We start from the raw sequence: 21,414 nt of genomic DNA on the forward strand, positions 1-21,414 counted from the left end.
CTCAAAGTATTTTCTAATGTCCTTTTTGATTTCTTCTTTGACCCATTAGTCGTTTAGTAATGCACTGTTTAATTTACAGGTATTTGTGAATTTCTCAAATTTATATCTTTCTTCTAATTTCATTCCATTGTGGTTGTAAAACATACTTTGTATTGTTTCTCTCCTTTTAATTTTTATTTATTAATTATTTAATCACTAGCACTGCTTTTAAAAAATTTTTTTACTGTGGGAAAGTATATGTAACATTATTTATCATTTTAACCATTTAAACTGTACAATTCAGTGGCATTAATACATTCACAATGTGGTGTAACAGTCACTACTGTCTATATCCAAAACTTTTTCATCATACCCAACAGAACCTTTGTATCCATTAAACAATAATTCACCCTATCACCTTCTCCCCTTACCCCTAGTAACCTCTGTTCTCCTTTTGTCTTTATGAATTTCCCTATTCTAGGTACCTTATATAAGTGGAATCATGTAATATCTGTCCTTCTCTGTCTTGCTTCTTTCATTTAGCATAGTGTTTTCAGGCTCCATCCATGTTGCATTGTATATCAAAATTTCATTCCTTTTTGTGGCTGAATAATTTTCTGTTGTATGTGTATATCACATTTTGTTTGTCCATTCATTTATCAATGGACACTTGGGTTGTTTCCACCTTTTAGCTGTTGTGTATAATGCTACTGTGAACGTTGGTGTACAAATATCTGTTTGAGCCCTTGCTTTTAATTCTTTGGGATCATGTGGTAGTTCTATGTTTAAACTTTTGAGAAGCTGCCAAAACAATTTCTATAGTGGCTCTACCATTTTACGTACTTACTAGCAATGCACAGGGTTCCAGTTTCTCACAGCCTTGCTAACAATTATTATTTTCTCTTTTTTTATTATAGCATCCTAGTAGATTTGAAACGGTATTTCATTATGGTTTTGATTTGCATTTCCATAATGACTAATGATGTTGAACATCATTTTGTGTGCTTATTGGCTGTTTATGTTTCTTTGGAGAAATGTTGTCTATTCGAGTCCTTATTTTTGAATAGGGTTGTCTGGTTTTTTGGTGTAGTTGTAGTTCTTTATATATTTTGGAACTGGCACTTATTTCTGCTGCTTCTCTAGCTCTCCACAGCTTTTTGGCTGCATCTTGGGGGTGAATGTGAAGATCTTGTAGCTGTCATCAAAGATGCCAAAAGCAAACTCCTCTTTGGCAGTGTGAACAGGTGCAAATCTACTTTCTCACAAGGTTTCTGGGCTGGAGGGGTATCTCTTCCAGATGCTCCTCAATAAAACCAGATTCATAGCTTAGCAGATATATTCCTTCAGGCATGGGCCTGACTCAACCCAGCACCAGCACAGAAGTGTCACTGGGGCCACGAAGCCTGCCGCTGCTGTCTCTGCACTGCCAGCCACTGACCCCTTGTTGGACCCTCCTTGACTGACATCTGGAAACACTTTCTTTTGACTGGTAATTGCCTGGGATGTAATTTTCCTTTCTTTTACTTTTGTGCTTTCTGTGTCTCATGTTTTAGATATATCTTTTTTAAACATGAAGAGCAACTTTATAAGGTTGTTGCAAGGATTAAATGAGTTAATGTGTGAAAGTATTTAGAAAAGTGTTCCACTGCTATATCACAGAGGCAAATTCCATCCTCTCTAAAGGAAAAACACATTACACCCAGGCATCAAAGATTTTCTAGAGTTAAAATTCCAGGGAAAATGAATACACAGTTAAAAAAAATCATATAATGTATGTGCCCGGGTAAGCAGAAGTAACAGAATTTGTTTTTGAACCAGCAAACGTGCAGTTGTTGGAATTATCACATAAAGAATGTAGTATATGTATGTTGAATCTATTTAAGGAAATAAAAGAGAGTATGATGGGGGCGGCAGATCACAATGAAAATCACGCGTAATGAAGGATAACCTAGTATAATTCTTAAATGGCCATCTGGGCCCTTGGAAGCACAAGCCAGGTAAACTTTGTTTCTCTTTTTCTTTGGTAAAGGGCTTCCTTTCTTGGGCCCATAGGCCAATGTGTAGTTTGAAAGGGGTGGGGTGTGAGGTAAGGTGGTGGTGAGGGCAGAGGGCTGCCCACATTGTGCATTTGAGGACCCTTGAGTATGGAGTATGGTAAGGACTATAAAGTTGTTCCCTTTGTCTTTCCAGGAATAACTAACATTTTCACTTATACTAAATAGAGGAAACTAAACATTTTGTTTTCATTTTCGGCCCTCCTTTAACTAGGATCTATCTAGTCCTTACTTCTCTTTCTAGCCTTGTTCATTTTCAGGAACTCACTTTGAGAAAGCCATAGATAAAGCCCAAATCTGCCATTTCTCTCTGAGCAAAAATTTTTTAAGTTGTAAAAACTAAAAAATAAGTATGCTTTGGCAATTTGTAAATTGGCTCATTAGTGTAAATAAAATACTCGTCAGATATTTGTGTTTAAAAAGATTTAGTTACTTGAATACAACTATGTCTTTTATATAGAAGAATTTCCAGTTATTATTCAATGATCTGTCCTTTTGCAAACTATTCCTTTATAGTCTGTTGAAAACATAAAGAAGATGGTTCCTTGGTTGATTGTTAAGAAAGCCCCAGATGTGTTGTAGAAATGTAAAGTGGCAGATTACCAGCTACCTCATCCATAGTTGTGCTTTCCAAACAAGGTGCTGTGGATTAAGGTGATGGGGGCAGGGCCTGGGGCTTTGGGGACTCCGCCAGCCCCTCAGCTCTTTCTTCTCTCTCCCACTCCACTTGCAGACAGGTAGGTTGACAAGTGCTGAACTGTTCTGTCCTTTATTCTGCTCAAAATAATCTCGTAGAGCAGTGTTCGAGTAAGTCGGGAGATGCTGTTGTGGATAAACTTAAATAGTCAGTTGATTCCTTGAAGAGTTAATAGTGCACAGAAGAGGCAGATTTCTGGATCCAGGTTAACTTTGATATTTTACTAGTTTTATGTATTTGGGTGAGTGAGTTAACCTTTCAGTTTTCCCACCTGTAAAAATGATCATGATAGTAATACTTAACTCATAGAGTCACTGCAGGGGCTAAACGTATTATTGTATTTCAGTGATTCTAAGATGTTATCAATTAGAAAACACACCTTCTTTTATGTACCTTTAAGAAAAAAGCCTGCCAGTTTATGCTTTCTCATCTCATAGAAAGAGTTTCTTGAATTACCTAAACATAAATTTTTTACCATAAATTACTCTTATATGAACGTAACAAGTAAAATATAAAATTGAGGGGCTGGCCTGGTGGCATAATGGTTAAGTTCGCACACTCTGCTTCAGCAGCCCAGGGTTAGCAGGTTAGGATCCTGGGCCCAGACCTACACACTGCTCATTAATCCATGCTGTGGCAGTGTCCCACTTATAAAATGGGGGAGGAAGATGGGCACAGATGTTAGCTCAGGGCCACTCTTCCTCAAGCAAAAAGAAGAAGATTGGCAACAGATGTTAGCTCACAGCCAATCTTCCTCACCCCAAAAAATAAATAAATAAAATATAAAGTTGATCAAGTTATTTCTGAAACTCTATATTCAGGGATTTAATTGAGAGTTAACTTTTGTGTAAAGTCAGCAGGAAATTTCTGACAAATTAGTGTTCAATGAATTAGCTGTAGACCTGCTCAAAGCTTGTCACACCAGCCTCATTGCTCTGAAATGGCTGTCATTTATTTTGAGGGATTTAGCAGTTTTTTCTGCTTTAGTTGTCTTGCTGTAACCTATTTATTTTTTCAGACCTATTTATTACAGCATATCAGTATTATTATTATTATTTTTAAGTATGGATTGCTTCACGAATTTGCATGTCATCCTTGCACAGAGGCCATGCTAACCTTCTCTGTATGGCTCCACTTATAGTATATGTACTGCTGAAGTGAGCACCTTATCAAGGCGTGTTATAATGAAAACTCTCATAATATAAAAGTGAAGTCCTAATTGAAATTAAACATATTACAAAGCAGTGTGACACTCACAAAAATAGGAATAGAGATCAGCACATACAATAGAAAATGCCAAAACAGAGCTAATTATTTAAAAGATAAAATAAGCATAGCAAAACAATGGGAAGGATATATGGTTTAATAATATTTGAATTGAGTTTTTAAAAGTTTACATAATATTTAATGCTGATGATTGTGTAGTGAGAGAGAGATCCTCATACATCATGTACTGTGTATGTATGAATTAGTACAACCCTTCTTGAGAGCTATTTTTTTGTGGAGTTTTTTTTTTTTTTTGCTACAGTGTACCATTATTCAGTCAGTGTATATGTTTTTAGCTGTTGGGTTTTATGCTTTTTTAATTTAGGGGTTAGTAAATATTTACTGACTTGTGAGTTCCATGGGTGCAGGGGTAGTTTGGCTGTTTGCTTACTGATATATCCCTGGGTCATAGGGCTATGCCTAGTACATGGTACTGACTCATGTATTTTTGACTAAATGAATGGATTCTGAATAACCAGAACTTACGGATTCTAGTATATCTTATTTTGCATTTACATTAACAGAATACCTTCCCCTCCATGATGTATTTAAAATTCCTTACAACATATATATGGTGAAAGTACTTAGTTGGGTTTTGTTTTTAATTAAGACTATTTTTCTTGAGGAGTTTTAAGATCACACTGAAATTGAGAGGAAGGTATAGAGGTGTCCCATATACTCCCTAGCCCCACACGTGCACAGACTCCGCTGTTATCAGCATCCTGCACCAGAGTGGTACATTTGTTAGAATTGGTGAATCTACACTAATGCATCATAATCATCCAAAGTCCGGAGTTTACATTATGAGTCATTCTTGATGTTGTATATTCTGTGGGTTTGGGCAAATGTATAGTGAAATGTATCCATCATTATGGTATCATACAGAGTAGTTTCACTGCCCTAAAAATCCTCTGTGCTCTGCCTATTTATTTTTCCCCCCACCCTCCAACCCATAGGAACCACTGATCTTTTTCCTGTCTCCATAGTTTTGCCTTTTCCAGAATGTCATTTACTTGTAATCACACAGTATGTAGCCTTTTCTGATTGGCTTCTGTCACTTACTGATATGCATTTAAACTTCCTCCATATCTTTTCATGGCTTGATAGCTCATTTCTTTTTAGCACTGAATAGTATTCCATTGTCTGGATGTACCACAGTTTATCCATTCACCTGTTGAAGGACATCCAAGTTTTGGCAATCATGAATAAAGCTCCTATAAACATCTGTGTGTAGGTTTTTATGAGGATATAAGTTTTCAGCTCCTTTGGGTAAATACCAAGGAGCATGATTGCTGGATGCTATGATAAGAATATGTTTAGTTTTGTAAAAAAACATCAAACTGTCTTCCATTGTGGCTGTACCCTTTTGCATTTCCACCAGCAATGAATGAGAATTCCTATTTCTCCACATCCACACCAGCATTTGGTGTTGTCAGTGTTTTGGATTTGGGCCATTCTAATGGTTCTGTAGTGGTATCTCCTCGTTATCTTATTTTATTTTATTTTTATTTATTTATTTTTTTGAGGAAGATTAGCCCTGAGCTAACTACTGCCAATCCTCCTCTTTTTGCTGAGGAAGACTGGCCCTGAGCTAACATCCATGCCCATCTTCCTCTACTTTATACGTGGGACACCTACCACAGCATGGCTTTTTGCCAAGCAGTGCCATGTCCACACCCGGGATCTGAACCGGGGAACCTCAGGCCGCCAAGAAGCGGAATGTGCGAACTTAACTGCTGCGCCACCGGGCTGTCCCCTCGTTATTTTAATTTGCATTTCCCTGATAACATATGATGTGGATCATCTTTTCATATGCTTATTTCCCATCTGTATATCTTCTTTGGTCCCGTGTCTGTAAGGTCTTTGGCTCGTATTTTAAGTGGGTTGTTTGTTTTCTTATTGTTGAGTTTTAGGACTTCTTTGCATATTTTGGATAACAGTCCTTTATTAGATATTTTTTGTAAATATTTTCTTTCAGTCTGTAGCTTGTCTTCTCATTCTCTTGACCTTGTCTTTTGCAGAGCAGAAATTTTTAATTTTAATGAAGTCCAGCTTATCGATTCTTTCTTTCATGGGTTTTCTCTTTGGTGGTCTATCTAAAACATCATCTCCATACCCAAGGCCATCTAGTTTTCTCCTATGTTATCTTCTAGGAGTTTTATAATTTTACATTTTACATTTAGATCTGTGATCCATTTTGAGTTAATTTTTGTGAAGGGTGTAAAGTCTGTGTCTAGATTCATTTTTTTGCATGTCGGTGTCCAGTTGTTCTAGCATCATTTATTTAAAAGACTATCTTTGCTCCGTTGTATTGCCTTTGTTCCTTTGTCAAAAATCAGTTGACTATACTTCCATGGGTCTATTTCTGAGCTCTCTGTTCTGTTCCACTGATCTGTTTGTCTGTTCTTTCACTAATACCTCACTATCTTGATTATTGTAGCTTTTTATTAAGTCTTGAAGTCCGGTAGTGTCAGTCCTCTAACTTTGTTCTTTTCTTTCAATATTGTGTCGGCTATTCTGGGTCTTTTGCCTCTCCATATAAACTGTAGATTTAGTTTGTTAATATGCATAAAATAACTTGCTGAGATTTTGATTTGAATTGCACTGAATCTGTAGATCAAGTTGGGGGAAATTGACATCTTGACAATATTGAGTCTTCCTATTCATGAACATGGAATATCTCCCCATTTATTTAGTTCTTCTTTGATTCTGTTCATCAAGGTTTTGTAGTTTCCTTACTTGTACATAGGTCTTGAACATATTTTGTTAAATTTATACCTAAGTATTTCATTTCTTTGGCTGACAATGTGAACAGTAGTGTGTTTGCAATTTCAAATTTGCCTTGTCCCTTTTTTCCCCCTCTGTTTAGAGTCAAGGCTGAGTACCTAACTAGGAGTATTTTTTGAAAGGAGGAAAAGATAGGTAACAAAGAGGATAAGATAAAGTTTGCTAAAGAACATCAAGTTACATGCAGGGATTCCCTGTAGAGTGTGTCTCTGGGACTTGTCATGGAGTAGATCAGCCAGCATGCACAGTGATTATGAAAAGGTGATTTTATGGCCTGCCTCTTGATGATAGATTAAAAAAAAATCTGGTATTTCTGTATGTAAAAATGACTTAGAAATATCAAAATACTTAAATGATGTTTCAGGTCTTTCTCAGCTGCTGGTTTTCCTTCTTCATATAATTATTTTGATTTCCGTACCTATCCTTTATGGCAGAAATTGGAGATAGAGGAGGAGAAATAAGTGTCACAGTGATTGGTGAGGGATTGTGGTGGTGATGGAGTCACTGCCTCCTTAGCAGGTGGTATGTATAGTGCTAAGTCTGAGAGCACAGACTTCAGAGTCCTACAGCCTTCTCTTTGAACCTCAGCTCTGTGCCTTGCTAGCTGTCTAACTTGAGACTATTCACTTATTTCCATAATTATAGAGCCAGAAGGTTTCAGACAGTTCCAACACCCCCCATTCCATTTTGTGCTTACTGAGAAGGGGCCAGAAGTGTGACATGTATGTGTGTCTTCATTCCGGTCATGGATTACATAGGCATGTAAGAAAATTATTTTTCTGTCTAATTTTATCTTGAAAGTTAGCTCAACTAAGGCATAGGTAAATTATCTGTTTTAGGATGTGTTTCTAAATGGTGTTTTTGCACTCTAGGAAATAAAGTGTGGTAGCAAAGTAATCTTTTCTCCTTTTCTTTCATAGGTGAATTAACAAATTTTACTTCTCACATTTGTTTTTTTGTTGAGGTTCATACCCATTTACTTGTGAAATTATATTTGTTTTATGTAGTGCTGCTGGTTATTCAGGATGCTACCTCGCCACAAAAAATTGTCCCTGCTTATGTGCTTTGTCAGTAGGTGACTGATTTGTAGAATGTGATTTCATAAACTGGGAATTCATGAAGAATTAACTTATAGGAATTAATGCTCTTAATTAGTAAGAATTTCAAACAGTTTGTTCCCTTGTTAAAAAAATGTTGACTCCACTTAAAAATCAGGAACCTTGCCTTCAAATATTGACTTTAGGAATTTTACTTGGGAAGTATTTTTTACTTTGTGTTATGTATTTCTAACTTAAATCACAATGTACTTTCTTAGAGGTGAATAAAAGTAGATATTAGTAAATTCCTTATTTCAGACTTTTTTGTAATAATATCCCATGAGTTTATTGCAGCTTATTAAGTACCTTTACACTTATTCTTATTTATTTCTTACAGTAACCCTCTGATTGTAAGTATAATAACCATTTTACAGGTGAGGAAACTGAACTGCAGGCTGATGTGGATTAGAGTTAGTGGAATGAGGACTCAAATCCAGGTCATCTAATCTTAAATCACATGCTATTTCCAGCACACGCTACGGCCTTTGCACCTCTACATTGTTTAAATATGGTAGATGTTTCCAGAAAGTTTGACCTGATGAAATAAACTCACCTATTTTTAAAACTCTTTTATTTATTTATTTAATTTTTTTTAATTGCAGTAACATTGGATTATAATATGATATAACTTGCAGGTGTACTTTGTAATATATTTTGCATTCTGTGTAGATTAGATCATGTTCACCACCTGAAGACTAGTTATACTCCATCACCACACGTGTGCCTAATCACCCCTTTTGTCCTTCACCCTCCCCGCTTCCCCTCTGGTAACCCCCAATCCAATCTCTGTCTCCATGTGTTTGTCGTTTGTATCTTCTACTTATGAGTGAGATAACACTGTATTTGACTTTCCCCCTCTGACTTATTTCGCTTAGCATAATACCCTCAAGGTCCATCCATGTTGTCACAAATGGCTGGATTTCATCATTATTTTTACCTTTTACCTTTGATTATTATTTGGAGATGGTAGAGACAATAGCAAAAAACTTCTGAACAAGACTGAATTTATATTCAGAATAATCCATTTTCATCTTTTTTTAGTGTTAAGGAACTTCCCTAAATCATATATAACATAGTATCGGAATCAGAATACTATCAAAGGTCTAGTCCAACTTCTTATGTTCCAGAAGGGACTTGAGGTTCAGTGATGAAGCCAGCCAGATTTTGTTCTGTGTGGACCCTAAAACTCTTACAAATAGTTTTTTTTTTAAGGTAGTTGAATGCAACACCTCTTCTGAATTTTCTATCTTCTTCAACTTTTAAATGTCTTAGCATTTAGCAGGAATTTGTCTCAGTGCTAAGTTGAAACTAATTATTTCATTCACTGGTCAGTTGTTTTTAAGGGAGCATTCTGGAGGAGTAGAACTTTCAAGGAGTAAATTAGTCCTCATTATGTAGCTATGCCACATACTAGTTATACGTTCTTATCAGTACCCAGACTGTTTTTGAGTCTGAAATATCAGCAGATGACAGGAAGTAATCACTGAGGGATTACCTTTGGCCTAATGCAGTTTTATATGATGAAGACTGTGGAGCAAGTAAGAGAAGATCTCTCCACCACTTCTAGAGTGCTGTCCTGTGGCTATGAGCTTGCTGGAGCCATGGGTTAAAGGATATAGCAGAATAGTGGCATATCCAGGAAGGAAAGAGTTTGAAGGTGGAGCTTGATTTCTTGCTTTTGTAGGGGTGAAAAAACTTTTCCTTGACTCTCTTAAGGTTCCTGGCTGGGCAAGACTCAGGACTTGACAAAAGCATGTGGGCCTGCATGCTGCTTTGCATAAGAGATGGATATGGCAGTAGTGATTGGGGAGGAGAGAAAGAATTCAGATGTATTTCAGCCCCTTTGCAGGATAAGGCAAAGCAAAGCAAATAGCCGTGCTGTGTGTCTCAAAGGGCCCTTATGTGGGTATTTCAGCTTGAAAAGGGATTAGCACTGGAAGTCTGTGATCATGTCAGACATTTATAACTGAAGGTGGCTGTTGAAAGTAGTTCTTAACATAATTGGATTCCAGCAGTCCTGTTGATGATGAGGTAAGTGGAGTGAACGGGACATGATGTGTTTGTCGTCGCTTGAGCCATAGAGCCAAGAAACTTAGTGTCTGGGAGTGGAGGCTTTAAAAAGCAGCCACATTGGGAAGTGTTTGATAATTCAAATCACAGAGGCTTTCTCTGAAAAGTGCAGATGGAATATATACATGGTAATGTATACCACTGAATTTTTGCTTTTAACATTGTCCCTTGCCACAGTTAAAAATGAACCTTTTGATTACTTTAGTAGCTACAGGTCATATAATGATTTTTGCCAAACTGTAATCCTACATAATTTAAGTACATACCTCATGTCAATAGTCTTATTTTGCATGAGTCTTATTCTTGTTTGTCGTGTTGCTTGTTTCTGTCCTTTGAAGTCAAGTTTTAGGACTTTCGGGGGGAAGTTCATGGACAGTCATAGTTCTTTCTAGGAGATGAACACAACTCTCACTTCTGTGGGTAAATTATAAATGTTGTACTATACAAATTGCTCCGGACTTGCAGGTGAAAAAAATATAGGGTGACTGGCTGCCAAAGACCATTGCTTACACCTCTGCCTTATGCTTCACTTATGTGTGAACACCTCTGCAAGGTGGTTTCTGCATGATCTGCAGCTCTTGGAAAACAGCAAAGTGAACAGGAGATGTTTTTCTTAAGAATTTTCTTTGCTCATCCAAGGCAATAGAGTAACGTTAAATGGTTTGCGATGAATTTTATTTTCTGAAACACCTTCTACAACTTGAAGTTTATTTGGTTATTGTGCTAAAGGATGGGTGTACTGACCTGGTCAAAAGAGTGAGCAAGAATTTCATCTGTCTTTGGTTTGTTTGTTCATAATACTGATGTATATGTGGGTCCCTAACCTTGGCCTTCTATACCTCTAGAAATCCTAGGCAGTCATTCACTATGAAAACACTTGCGTTTCTCTTTTTTCTTGGTATATGTTCATTTGAAAAGCCTTTCAAGAGGAATTGCAGCCTGCATGAAATTATAACTATCAGTAGCACTTAAACTAACTACTGAGATGAAATTTTTCTTTTTGGATCCTGCTAATTTCACATATCAATAGAAAAGTAAAAATTTTCCCCATTGAAAGGCCCAAGTTTACTAATTGGTTGCTGCTCTTTGGGCTGAGCTAGATTCCTTAGGGACAACATTTGATAGAATAATTTTTGACATTTTAATATGACAAGAAACAATTCAGGGGAGTGACTTAGACATGTGCCTGAAGTGAAGCCTTCTCTTCCTGTGATTGTGGTACTTGGGGCAGGGAATGCCTTTGCACGTCTGCAGCACTTTGTAGAGCCGTTGATCCATCTAAGAGGGATAGTTCAAGCCTCTTGGCATACGTTTTCATAGGAGCTTCACCTAAAACACTCTTAAACAGTTGAAAGATTTTTTTCTATAGATATTAGGATTTGAGGGCTAATGCAGTAAATTCTAATCTTTGTGACAAAAACAGCTTTCAGAAGGACAATAAACTTAGGTATAAGGTGTATAAATGTTATGCCTCTTTATTCCTTAATTATGTTATAGCCTATATCTTTCTGACTCACAAGTATTATTTGCTTTAAAAATTTGCCCCTGGCACTTGAAAATGATGGAATAGATTAATTTCAGACGTAGGTTATTTTTTGTGCTGTTTTGTATCTCTATATAATGGAAAATTTACATTTTTAAATGGTGAAGTTAAAGCTTGAAGCAAATATAGAGTATACACACACACACACATAAGCTTACATGCTAATTTATTTCTGAAAAATTATCTTAGAAGTCTGCGTTTCTCCAAGGACGTTGGGGAATGTTTAAAGGGCCAAATTGGAACTGAAATGGGTGTTTGAAAAATACCTGCTGACAGAAGCCTGGTTTCTAAGCCTGGGAAATAGTTTGAAAGAAAAGGAAAAAGTGATTTTTAGTTTCTTCTTTGTGTGTGTGTGTTTCTAATATGTAAGGTTTTGTTTTTTAACCAGTAGATAAGGTTAGAAATGGATACTGTCAAACTTGCTCATGATGATAGTGATTTATTCCAGGTGAGGAAAATGCATTCATTTTACACTAATATATCCCCCAGAGATTAGAGTGAGTCGATGGTTTGGAGAAGTAGACTTCTTAGTGTCAAATGGTTACATTCTGTTACTTCTTTACAGGCCATTATTTGTTTGTATCCTGCATATTTTAGTGAACAATTTTTTAATGGATTTGCCAGTTGTGTATGCGTATGTATGTGGGTCCTCTCCCTCTCGCTCTCTCTCTCTCAGAAACATATATCTCTCTGCTTCCCTTGCCTTCCCTCCCTCCTTCCTTCCCTTTGTCCTTTCTTTCTTTTTTTGCCTTCCCATTTAAATATAGGGAAAAGGTTAACATCTCTCATATCATTGTGTAAGAATGCCTATGACTGTAAATAATTTGTTTTATGAAGACATGATTTAAATCATTTTTATATTTACTTTTAGAAGAAACACCACTATTCAGTTTTCCTCTAAAAATAAAAAAGCCAAAGATACATTAACATACACAAACTTGGGTTTTTAATCTAACATCTTTTTGTTTTTGTTTTCTTAACTTTCAAATGAAAATGATGTTGGAATATGACTCTGTGTGTGTGATGTGCTACGTTAATAATTACTTTGGAGTTTGTAATTTTACTTATAATTGTAACTGTCCTAAGTTTAAGTTAGCAAACTTGGAATTAATAGGAAAGATTCATTGGAGCCCTTTGATATAAAATATGTTTTCAGAACAGCATCAAGTCATTTAAAATTTACTTTGGAATGGAGACTTCATACTTAAAACAAACTTAGGAGAAACAAAATAATTTTAAAAGTTCTTTCAATCATTGTGCACAGTTTCTGTTGGAGGTGATTGCCTGCACTGGGGAATCAGGAAGTCTGTAGTTTAAATTCTTCAGGATCAGATTGTATTGCAGATTTTCTTTACACATGGTGTTAAATACATGTTAAGTGACAGCTGTAACATTCTTTTCCTTTCTTACCTTTGGGAATCTCAAGAACATAGATTTTGCTTTCTTCTAATTTGTGTTATTTTTATATTTTTAATTTTCAAGTGTGTATACCTTTAAATTACAACGTGACTAATTATCCGAACACCCTTCTAACTTTCTTTAGTATATTGTGTTATAAAAATCATATAAATATCCTCTGGCCAGATTTTAAGAATTTGGGTCAGGAAATTTTGAGAAGGGATGGAGGAGATGTCATTACTTTTAGGTAAGATTAGACCAGGGAGTTATGTTTACTCATTTGTTGGTTTTAGGGTCCTTTTTCCTCTGCTTATGATTTCATCTTAGCATTGAGAATTGTTGAGATAAAATACATTTGCCAAAAATAAGACCCAACAATTAAGAGTTAAAATTGCCAGAGATACCAAAAAAGATATTAGAAGATTTTGGAGACCTGAAGGGAGAATTGACTGAATATAGGTTTATTTTTAAGTTTCAGAGAATGTTCAATGATTTTATTAAGGATAGTCTTTTGTGCTTTGGCTTCATCAGAGAGCTTGCAGTGAGTGTTATTAGCCAACTAACACTTAGGTGCCCTAGTTTGTACTCTTGCTTTTCCGTGGAGTGAAAAAACAGATGGCTGTTACTACGACCCTTTATGACACTGAAAATTATGAGATATCTGTATCTGGTTTGTCTTAGTTCTGTTTGTACTTCAATTGAAATATGTACCCAATCCGACTCCAGTGCAAATCTTGTTCATTTTGTGTATCTATTTACCGTTTGCATGATTTTGAGCAATAAACATTCCTTGACAGCAGCATCACACTTTGTTTCTGCATACACTCGTCTTTACTCCAAACGTGAACACAAATTGGTTTTTATCATGTTAATGAAAAAACAAATCCTTCTATTTCAGTGGGTAAAGCAGAACAACATGAGATGCTAGGAAGTCTGGAATCAATTAAGTTAGCAAAGTGTGTAGGAAAAAAGACAGCAGACATGGAAAATAATTATATCAAAATAATCATATCCATTTTTTACAGAAATGGAAACCTACAGGCTAAATGGTAAACAAATTAAATTAATTTAGAAAATTTTATGTTCATTTTATGTTTATTTGTATTTAATACATTTAATTTTCAAACTGTAGAATATATATGTAAAGGTACTCTTAGTCTTTATATGAGTGTGGGTCTGTGTTACTTGATATTTACTTTTATCCTTTCCATGTTGTTAATCAGCCTTAGAATAAGATCTGAAAATACAAAGATGAGAAATTACTTGAACAACTACACAGAGTTGAAGAATAGTATTTGCTGGTTGCTTAAAAGTCAAGACGAGATAATGTAGGGTCCACTGAATTGTTTTAGTGTGAAAATAGGCACAGTTATATGACAAATAAATCAATTTCAGTGGTGTAGCCATAGGGAGTAAAAATGTTGTAGAGAAAAAAACTGATTTCTTTGTGACAGAATTAGAAGATCATGCTTGTTCTAGATGCTTCCAAAGGTCCTTAGATTGACACTATTTTATTTTTAAATATTACTAACTTGAATCCAAGCAAAGTCCTGGCTTTTGTTTGGCTTTGTCTTCTGAGATATGGAAGGAAATCAGGTGTTTTGAAGTATCAGTCTTTGGCCCAGCAATCCCTTTGGATAGTCCAATATAGTATAAAAACCTAAATGACACTGAATTTTCTTTTCCATGCATGGAATATGTCATTAACCACGTATTGCTCATCTGAGTGAATCCTAGTTTGTTTAGTTTCTGATGTATCTAACCAGTGATTGATAATGAATGCTCCAGCCTGAACAAATAACCTATCTTTATGCTTCCCCAGCATCTCCTGCTTTGATTCTCAGGAATTATTACTGTTTCTTAGACTCAGATCTGAGGAGAAACAAAGTAGGAGAAACATCCTTCCAGTTATGTTGAGCTTTGGGAACAAAAATGCTTATTGGTTGGGCTTCACAAACAACTTTCAAAAGGCTCTAAAACTTATTATTACTGGGAAAACCTGTGAAAAGATGATTGGGGAGAGAGGAGTGGACAGAGGGTAGGTATGTAAGTAGGAATAAGTCTGGCCTAACAGTCTGGAGACCAAATTTTTTTTTTTAAGCCTTAGTTTCAGATAATCTTGGTCTAATTTTTTTTTTTTTTTGAGGAAGATTAATCCTGAGCTAAAATCTGCTGCCAATCCTCCTCTTTTTGCTGAGGAAGACTGGCCCTGAGCTAACATCCGTGCCCATCCTCCATGGGATACCTACCACAGCATGGCTTGATGAGCCATGCCACGTCCACATCCGGGATCCGAACTGGCAAACCCCAGGCCGTCGGAGCAGAATGTGCGCACTTAACCACTGTGCCACTGGGCTGGCCCTGGTCTAATTTTGTTTAACTCTGGTTCTCTCGTAACCCTGTATGTAAAATGAAGAGAGTACTTATGATTTTGACTTCCTTATAGGAAGTTAGTTTGAGTTAGTAGATCATAAAGCACTTTGAGAAAGCTATAAGTATTATGCAAATACAGGAGATTCATATTATTTACTTTAGAATGTTGGAAAATGACCTTGAAAAAATAATACCCACTTGTAGACTAAGCATAGAATTCTATGGCCATTTTCTTCTCTGCATAGAAGGAGCTAGTTTTACCAAGTTATCAGACAAACAGGATATGGACAGGTGCCGTTGTGCTTAGCAATTTTCCCTTTTGTGAGAGCCTTGAGTTGAATGTTTCTCTGGGCAGCTAATCCTTGACACTACAGCTTTGTTCTGATAGTGGCATCTGGCACTAGATTGATTTAACTGAGTCTGAGGTTTGCTCTTTTCAGAGTGTGCTCTCTAGGCAGCTTCTGTGTGGCTCTGACATGACCACATGCTGCTGCTGCCTTTCCTGCCTTCCAGCACCACATGTGAGGCTAAGGCATTCTGACACCTGCCATTTGGAACCTTTACTTGCTGAAAAATGTCAAGATTTTCAGACAAGATGAAGACAGATATAACTGATCATTCTTTCCTTTCTCAAGAATAGGCTGAGGGCATTTGTTCATAGATGGATGAATTGCTGAGTGGTACAGTTCTGTTAGTTTTGAGAGAGCACACAGGTTTTGTGTAGAAGATTCAGGTGTTGTTTATGTATTATTCTCCTTTTTACCTCTTTGGGGTGATACTAATTTGCTGTTTGTATAAGCAAAGATTTTAGTGATTATTTTTTGGATTTCACAGAATAAATGGTGAGGGTTGGGAGGGAGTTTTGCTCCTTACTCCACATTTTTGTTAAGACTGTCACTAGGAAATTGCAGATTTTTGAGGATGGGCTTTTGTTATGATCATATTGCCATAGAGATGCCCACATTGTTGACTGTCAAATCTTAAATGGCCAGTAGTAAGACCTCTTGTTTCAAGTCCTTGCTTCTTCCTCTTCCCTTTTTTCTCTTGAGCCATCTTAGTGTTCTAAGACCAAAAATATCAAGATAAATCAAATGTATCTTTCAGGTAATATGCTTTTTCTCTCTAATTTCTACCATGGTGCACCATTTATCTTTCTTCCCCTTAATTTGTAAGGTGGACGTATTTCTTATATCTTTAAGCATGGTGTCAAAAGCCATGGGACTGACCAATAATTCAGAAAACACTGGCTGGGAAGTCCATGTTCTTTAGTGCTTGCACTCTGTCCACTGTTCCCAGGTAATGGTTCAGGCCCATCTGCAGCTGAATGTACTCATTCTCTAATGTACTAAAGCCAGTTGCAAGTTCTCTTTTCTCTTCCTCCTAAAAAGGGTAAATGTGTTTGGGATGATAGTTATAATAAGCTTTGCTAAAACAAAACGAAACAGAAAAGCAGCAGATACTGTGAGTGAAATTTACATATTGCTTATGCTTTCACATTTCTTTTGAATTTTTGAGGCTTTAGAACAGTGGTTCTCAAAGTATAGTCCCAGATTTCATCAAAATTGAAATCTCTTGTGTTTCAAAAGACCACTAAGGGAATGAAAGGACAAGCCAAAACTTGGAAGAAAATACTTACAAATCATGTATATGATAAAGGACTTGTATTTTGAATACGTAAAGAATACTTATAACTCAATAACAAGGAGACAAATGAGCCAATTAAAAATGAGCCAAAAATTTGAATAGATATTTCACTAAAGAAGATTGGGAAAGGCCAATAAATACATTGAATAAATGCTCAGCATCATTAGTAATTAAAGAAATATCAAACTACAAGTATAAACCCCTTGGTAACCACTAGAATAGTTATAATCAAAAAGGCAGACATATAACAAGTGTTGTCAAGGAAATGAATAAACTAGAACCTTCATTCATTGCACCTAGGCAGTTTCTTAAAAAAAATTTAGATCCTAGCATTTCTACTCTTGGGAATCTATCCAAGAGAAATGAAACCTGTGTCCACACAAAGACTTCTAAGTGAATGTTTAGAGCAGCAGTATTCATAATACCAGAAAACCCAAAAGTCCATCAACTGATGAATGGCTAAACAAAATTTGGTATATCTAGAACAATGAAATATTATTCGGCATAAAAAGGAAGTACTGATGCTACAACATGGATGAATCTCAAAAACATTATGCTAAGTGAAGAAGTAAGACACAAAAGACCACATTTTATGATTCCATTTATAGAAATCTATAGACAGGATGAATATATAGAGACAAAGTAGATTAGTGGATATCTGGAGCTGAAAGTGATAATGAAGACTGCAGATAGGCACGAAGGATAGTGATGGTTGTATAACATTTATTAAAAGTCTTTGAATTATACACTCAAGATGAGTGAATTTTATGGAATGTGAATTATACCTTAATAAAATCTTGAAAGAAAAAATGTGGTCCCAGGACCAGCAACATCAGCATCAGTGAACTTGTTAGAACTGCAAATTGTCAGCCCCAGAGCAGGAGAAAGTCTCGGGTGGGATCCAACAGTCTGTGTTTTAACAAGCCGTCTAGCAGATTCTGATGCAAGATCAAGTTTGAAAACCACTCTTCTAGAATCGAGGAAGGTTCAATGGATATGTGGGTAGTTTTTGGTACAGTTTTTGTATATTCAGTCTACCCTGTTCCTGTAACTATAGGAAAGGTTTGAATTAAGGATTGTTGTAGTAGAGTTAAAGAAAATTACAGGGCAATGGGAGTGAAAATAAACTCGCCTTTCATGTTCTTGATATGTCCCCATGAGAAACTTTATGACCGTGATGTTTGTGTACACACATGTTAGTAAATTCCTGTATTCTTTTAGGCTTGCTGTTACTTGACGAGCATAGCATAAACAGGTTCATTTGCCATAACAACAGTGGAAGTTTAGATCCTTGAAAGGAATTATTTCCCCTAAATATTTACACAGTGTAATATAGCAGAGCCAGAAATGTGCAGTGATCCCAAAAAAGTAAAGATCTCACTAGAGATAAAGAAGTAAATGGAGCAGCCAGCTGAACTGAACAATTCATTCTCTCCCTCCATCTGTTCAGTGTACTTTTAAAAACCATAGTTAGAGAAGGGGTTGATCTAGAGTAGCTGTCTTACACATAGCATATGCTTTCAGGGTTTTGTTTGTTTGTTTTTTGTTTTCCAGCATTATCTGGTGGCCAAAAGAAATTTTAAAAGTTGAGGCTGCTCCAGAATAGGGCTTGGCTGTCCAAACTAGAGGCTGCCAGTTGGTGAATGTGTTAGATGAAGTTTGTAGAAAAGGTGTTCTTTAACTGGAGTGATGACTTCTGCTGAGGTATAAGTTCACTTCAAAGGAAAGTAGAGGTCGGGGTGGGGGATAAAACAAATATGAGAGGGAGAAAAGGAGGAGTGAGTAACAGGGTGTAAAAACCAGTAAAGGTGTGTCATTTATTAGTGGAGTTCACTGAGATTGTCACAGTAATATTTCGGAGAATATTAAGGAATGAAGCACAAACTATTGTTATTTCTAAAGCTTTATTCAGCTGTGGGTAAAAAGAACTCGGCTGTTAGTTGCTGGCAAAGTATATCTCAGCTTCTGCCTATTATTATTATTATTATTTTACTTCTCGTTGTCTCTTTCCCTTTGTTTCTCTCCTTTTTTGTTGTTATTTCTTAAACTTTTAATAATTAGTATTATATTATTGTACAATTATTAGCAAAATATTAGAATATTATATCCTCTACATTGGTAATTCTGATTCTGATTTCTGTTATTGGATAGATAATAAAGGAATAAAATATTTTGCAATAAGTTTTATTCTCCAAAGTCTGTGGCATGCAACCTGAATTCCTCATATTTACTAGTGGATAAATTCCCATAGATGTATTTAAGCTGAAAAATATAACATAGGAGGGATAGAAAAGATGAGTAAATGAAGCTCCCTTTCTAAGAAAACTCTATACAGTTCTCTATGCAATTCTCAAATTTATATCTGAAATGAATTGCATCTGAACAAGAATAAACAAAAATAATGTTAATGTTATTATATGGGTAAATACAAATTGAGCACATAAAAAATTGACAAGTTTGGAGTTAACTGCAAGCATCAAGAGAAACATACTCTTTGTTATGTGGGAGGATGGCAGGTGGGTTGACATCATATTCTTTAAATAACTGCATTTCAAAATGTTGACCAAAGGACATTTTCATTGTAAAATTAGGTCAGTATTTATTCCCTACCCTCTTAGTTTTTGTGTTGTGCTAGGTGAACATGGAATGTTTACAGTACTGCTGCAAACAAAAGACTCTTCCGCAGTTATCGTCCCTCTCTTTGAGACTGCTTTTCTTGTCCTGGAATCAGTGGGGCCCTTGTCCTTTTGCCTAGTCTAACACACCACTTACACACCCGGCCTGGGGTCGCTCCTGGGGCAGGTTTTTTTCTTGAGTTCCCTTAGTGGTATCATGCAGTACTTGGAACAACTTCACGTTGGTCTCAAACATAGATGAGGGAAAAAAAAGAAATAAAGGTGGGATTTTTAAGAAGGAAAGCAGAAGAAAGTAAAGGGAAGGGAGAGAGAGAATGAATGGGATGCTTACTGTGGAGAGTAGTGGAGACCCACAATTTCTGCGGATGCTGTTTTTTGTCAGAAATTGCTTCTAACTCAGTGGAGAGACAGCGTACAAATAGGAGACAAGCTCTCCATCCTCTTTGTCCTTCACTTTGTTGATTTGCTTTCCCCTCTGATGGTATTTGAAGACACCAGTGATTTTTGTCATCTCTATCATTGAATGACCCACTAACAGTAGTAAGAGTGATTTAAATGTAATGTTTTGACACGTTGTGGTACATTGTAGCAGCTCAGCATCATTATGAACATAAACCTGTGATGCTAAGTAGCAGAACCGGAGTCTCATGTTGAATACTGTCATTTTGTTTTGTTTATGGCTTGGAAGGATAGGTAACTGGTGCTTTGAGGAACCCATACTCCAGATTGAAGTTCCGTGTGGTAGACGCTAATTCAGATCTGCCCCTTTTAGGTTTCTTTTTGTGGCTAGAAAGTGTTGTTTTCATCTGATGTAGTGTGGGGCCCTGAAGGAAAAGTAGCCAAGGGAATTCTGTGATGTTGAAATCCTGCTCTGTAGATGCGATGTGATAGGATGTCCACCTGGGAGTACACTCACCCTTTGTTTGGTAGGTATTTTAAGGTTCCCCAGGTTTGTTATGGGTCCCCTGTGTGATTAATGTACCATTGCTAGATGTGTTCTCTTTGGAAAATGCTCATCTTTTGAAAGATAGCTTAGAATTATTGTTTTTTTAACTGTGGCAATTGGAGAATTGCTTCTAACTGGTCTTCCACCAGGTGGTGCTGGTGTCACATACCTAAAGGTACGCTCATTTGACGCCAGTGAAATCTTGAGGTTGTGTGTTTTCTCTTTTTCTGTTTCACCGTGTTTTGCCTTTTTCTCACATATACCACTTTCCTGGTATACTGTTATATCACCTCACGTCTTTTATATTGTGGATAGTGAACTGATTGTGCCTTGGTGATCATGAAGGATAACTTGGGGGATGGATTGTGAGGGCAAGGACTAAGTAAAACTTAAGGATATATAGTATGTACTTTCTTGTAAAATTTTTCATCATGAATTTGCTTCTTATCTGACCTGTGTGTACAAATTGAGAACTTATTCTTGACTTTTCTGCTGAGCCACCTTTCTTTTATGTTATAATAATATCATAAAATGTTATTGTTTGAGATCTCCTAGAAGCTATGTTGGAAAGTTATTACTAACAAATGATATATTTACCTAGGTTTAAGTTCAAAATAACTTTAATAACTTGAAAAGAAAGGTTGGTAAAATTTTTTAAAATGTTGGCCATTGTGTGATAACAGAGTTCCTGGCCAATTAACAATTGTTATTTTAAGCTTAAATTTTAAACTTTTTTGTTTACAAGTAAATATTACATGGTTACACTGCAGAAAAATTTAAAGAAATAAGAATGCAATTAAAGGAATAATTCATTTAAGTATTATTAACGTGATATTACATAAGCCTTCTATTTTTTTTTCTATTCACTTCCAGTTTAAAATATCAAAGTTCATCTCATATCATAGTTTTGTAAACAGTTTTTTC

At 36.1% G+C, this 21,414-nt stretch overlaps 1 protein-coding gene and 1 non-coding gene across 3 annotated transcripts in view; one reads left to right on the forward strand and one right to left on the reverse strand.

Moving 5' to 3' along the window:
- SRBD1 (S1 RNA binding domain 1) overlaps positions 1 to 21,414 on the forward strand; it is a 206,194-nt gene that overhangs the window by 88,349 nt on the left and 96,431 nt on the right. The window lies entirely within an intron of this gene.
- On the reverse strand, positions 3,789 to 3,895 carry LOC111768247 (U6 spliceosomal RNA). The gene has a single exon (XR_002800426.1). It is a non-coding gene; the product is annotated as a U6 spliceosomal RNA (small nuclear RNA).

Source organism: Equus caballus, chromosome 15 (genome assembly GCF_041296265.1).
Source record: "Equus caballus isolate H_3958 breed thoroughbred chromosome 15, TB-T2T, whole genome shotgun sequence".
Lineage (NCBI taxonomy): Eukaryota > Metazoa > Chordata > Mammalia > Perissodactyla > Equidae > Equus > Equus caballus.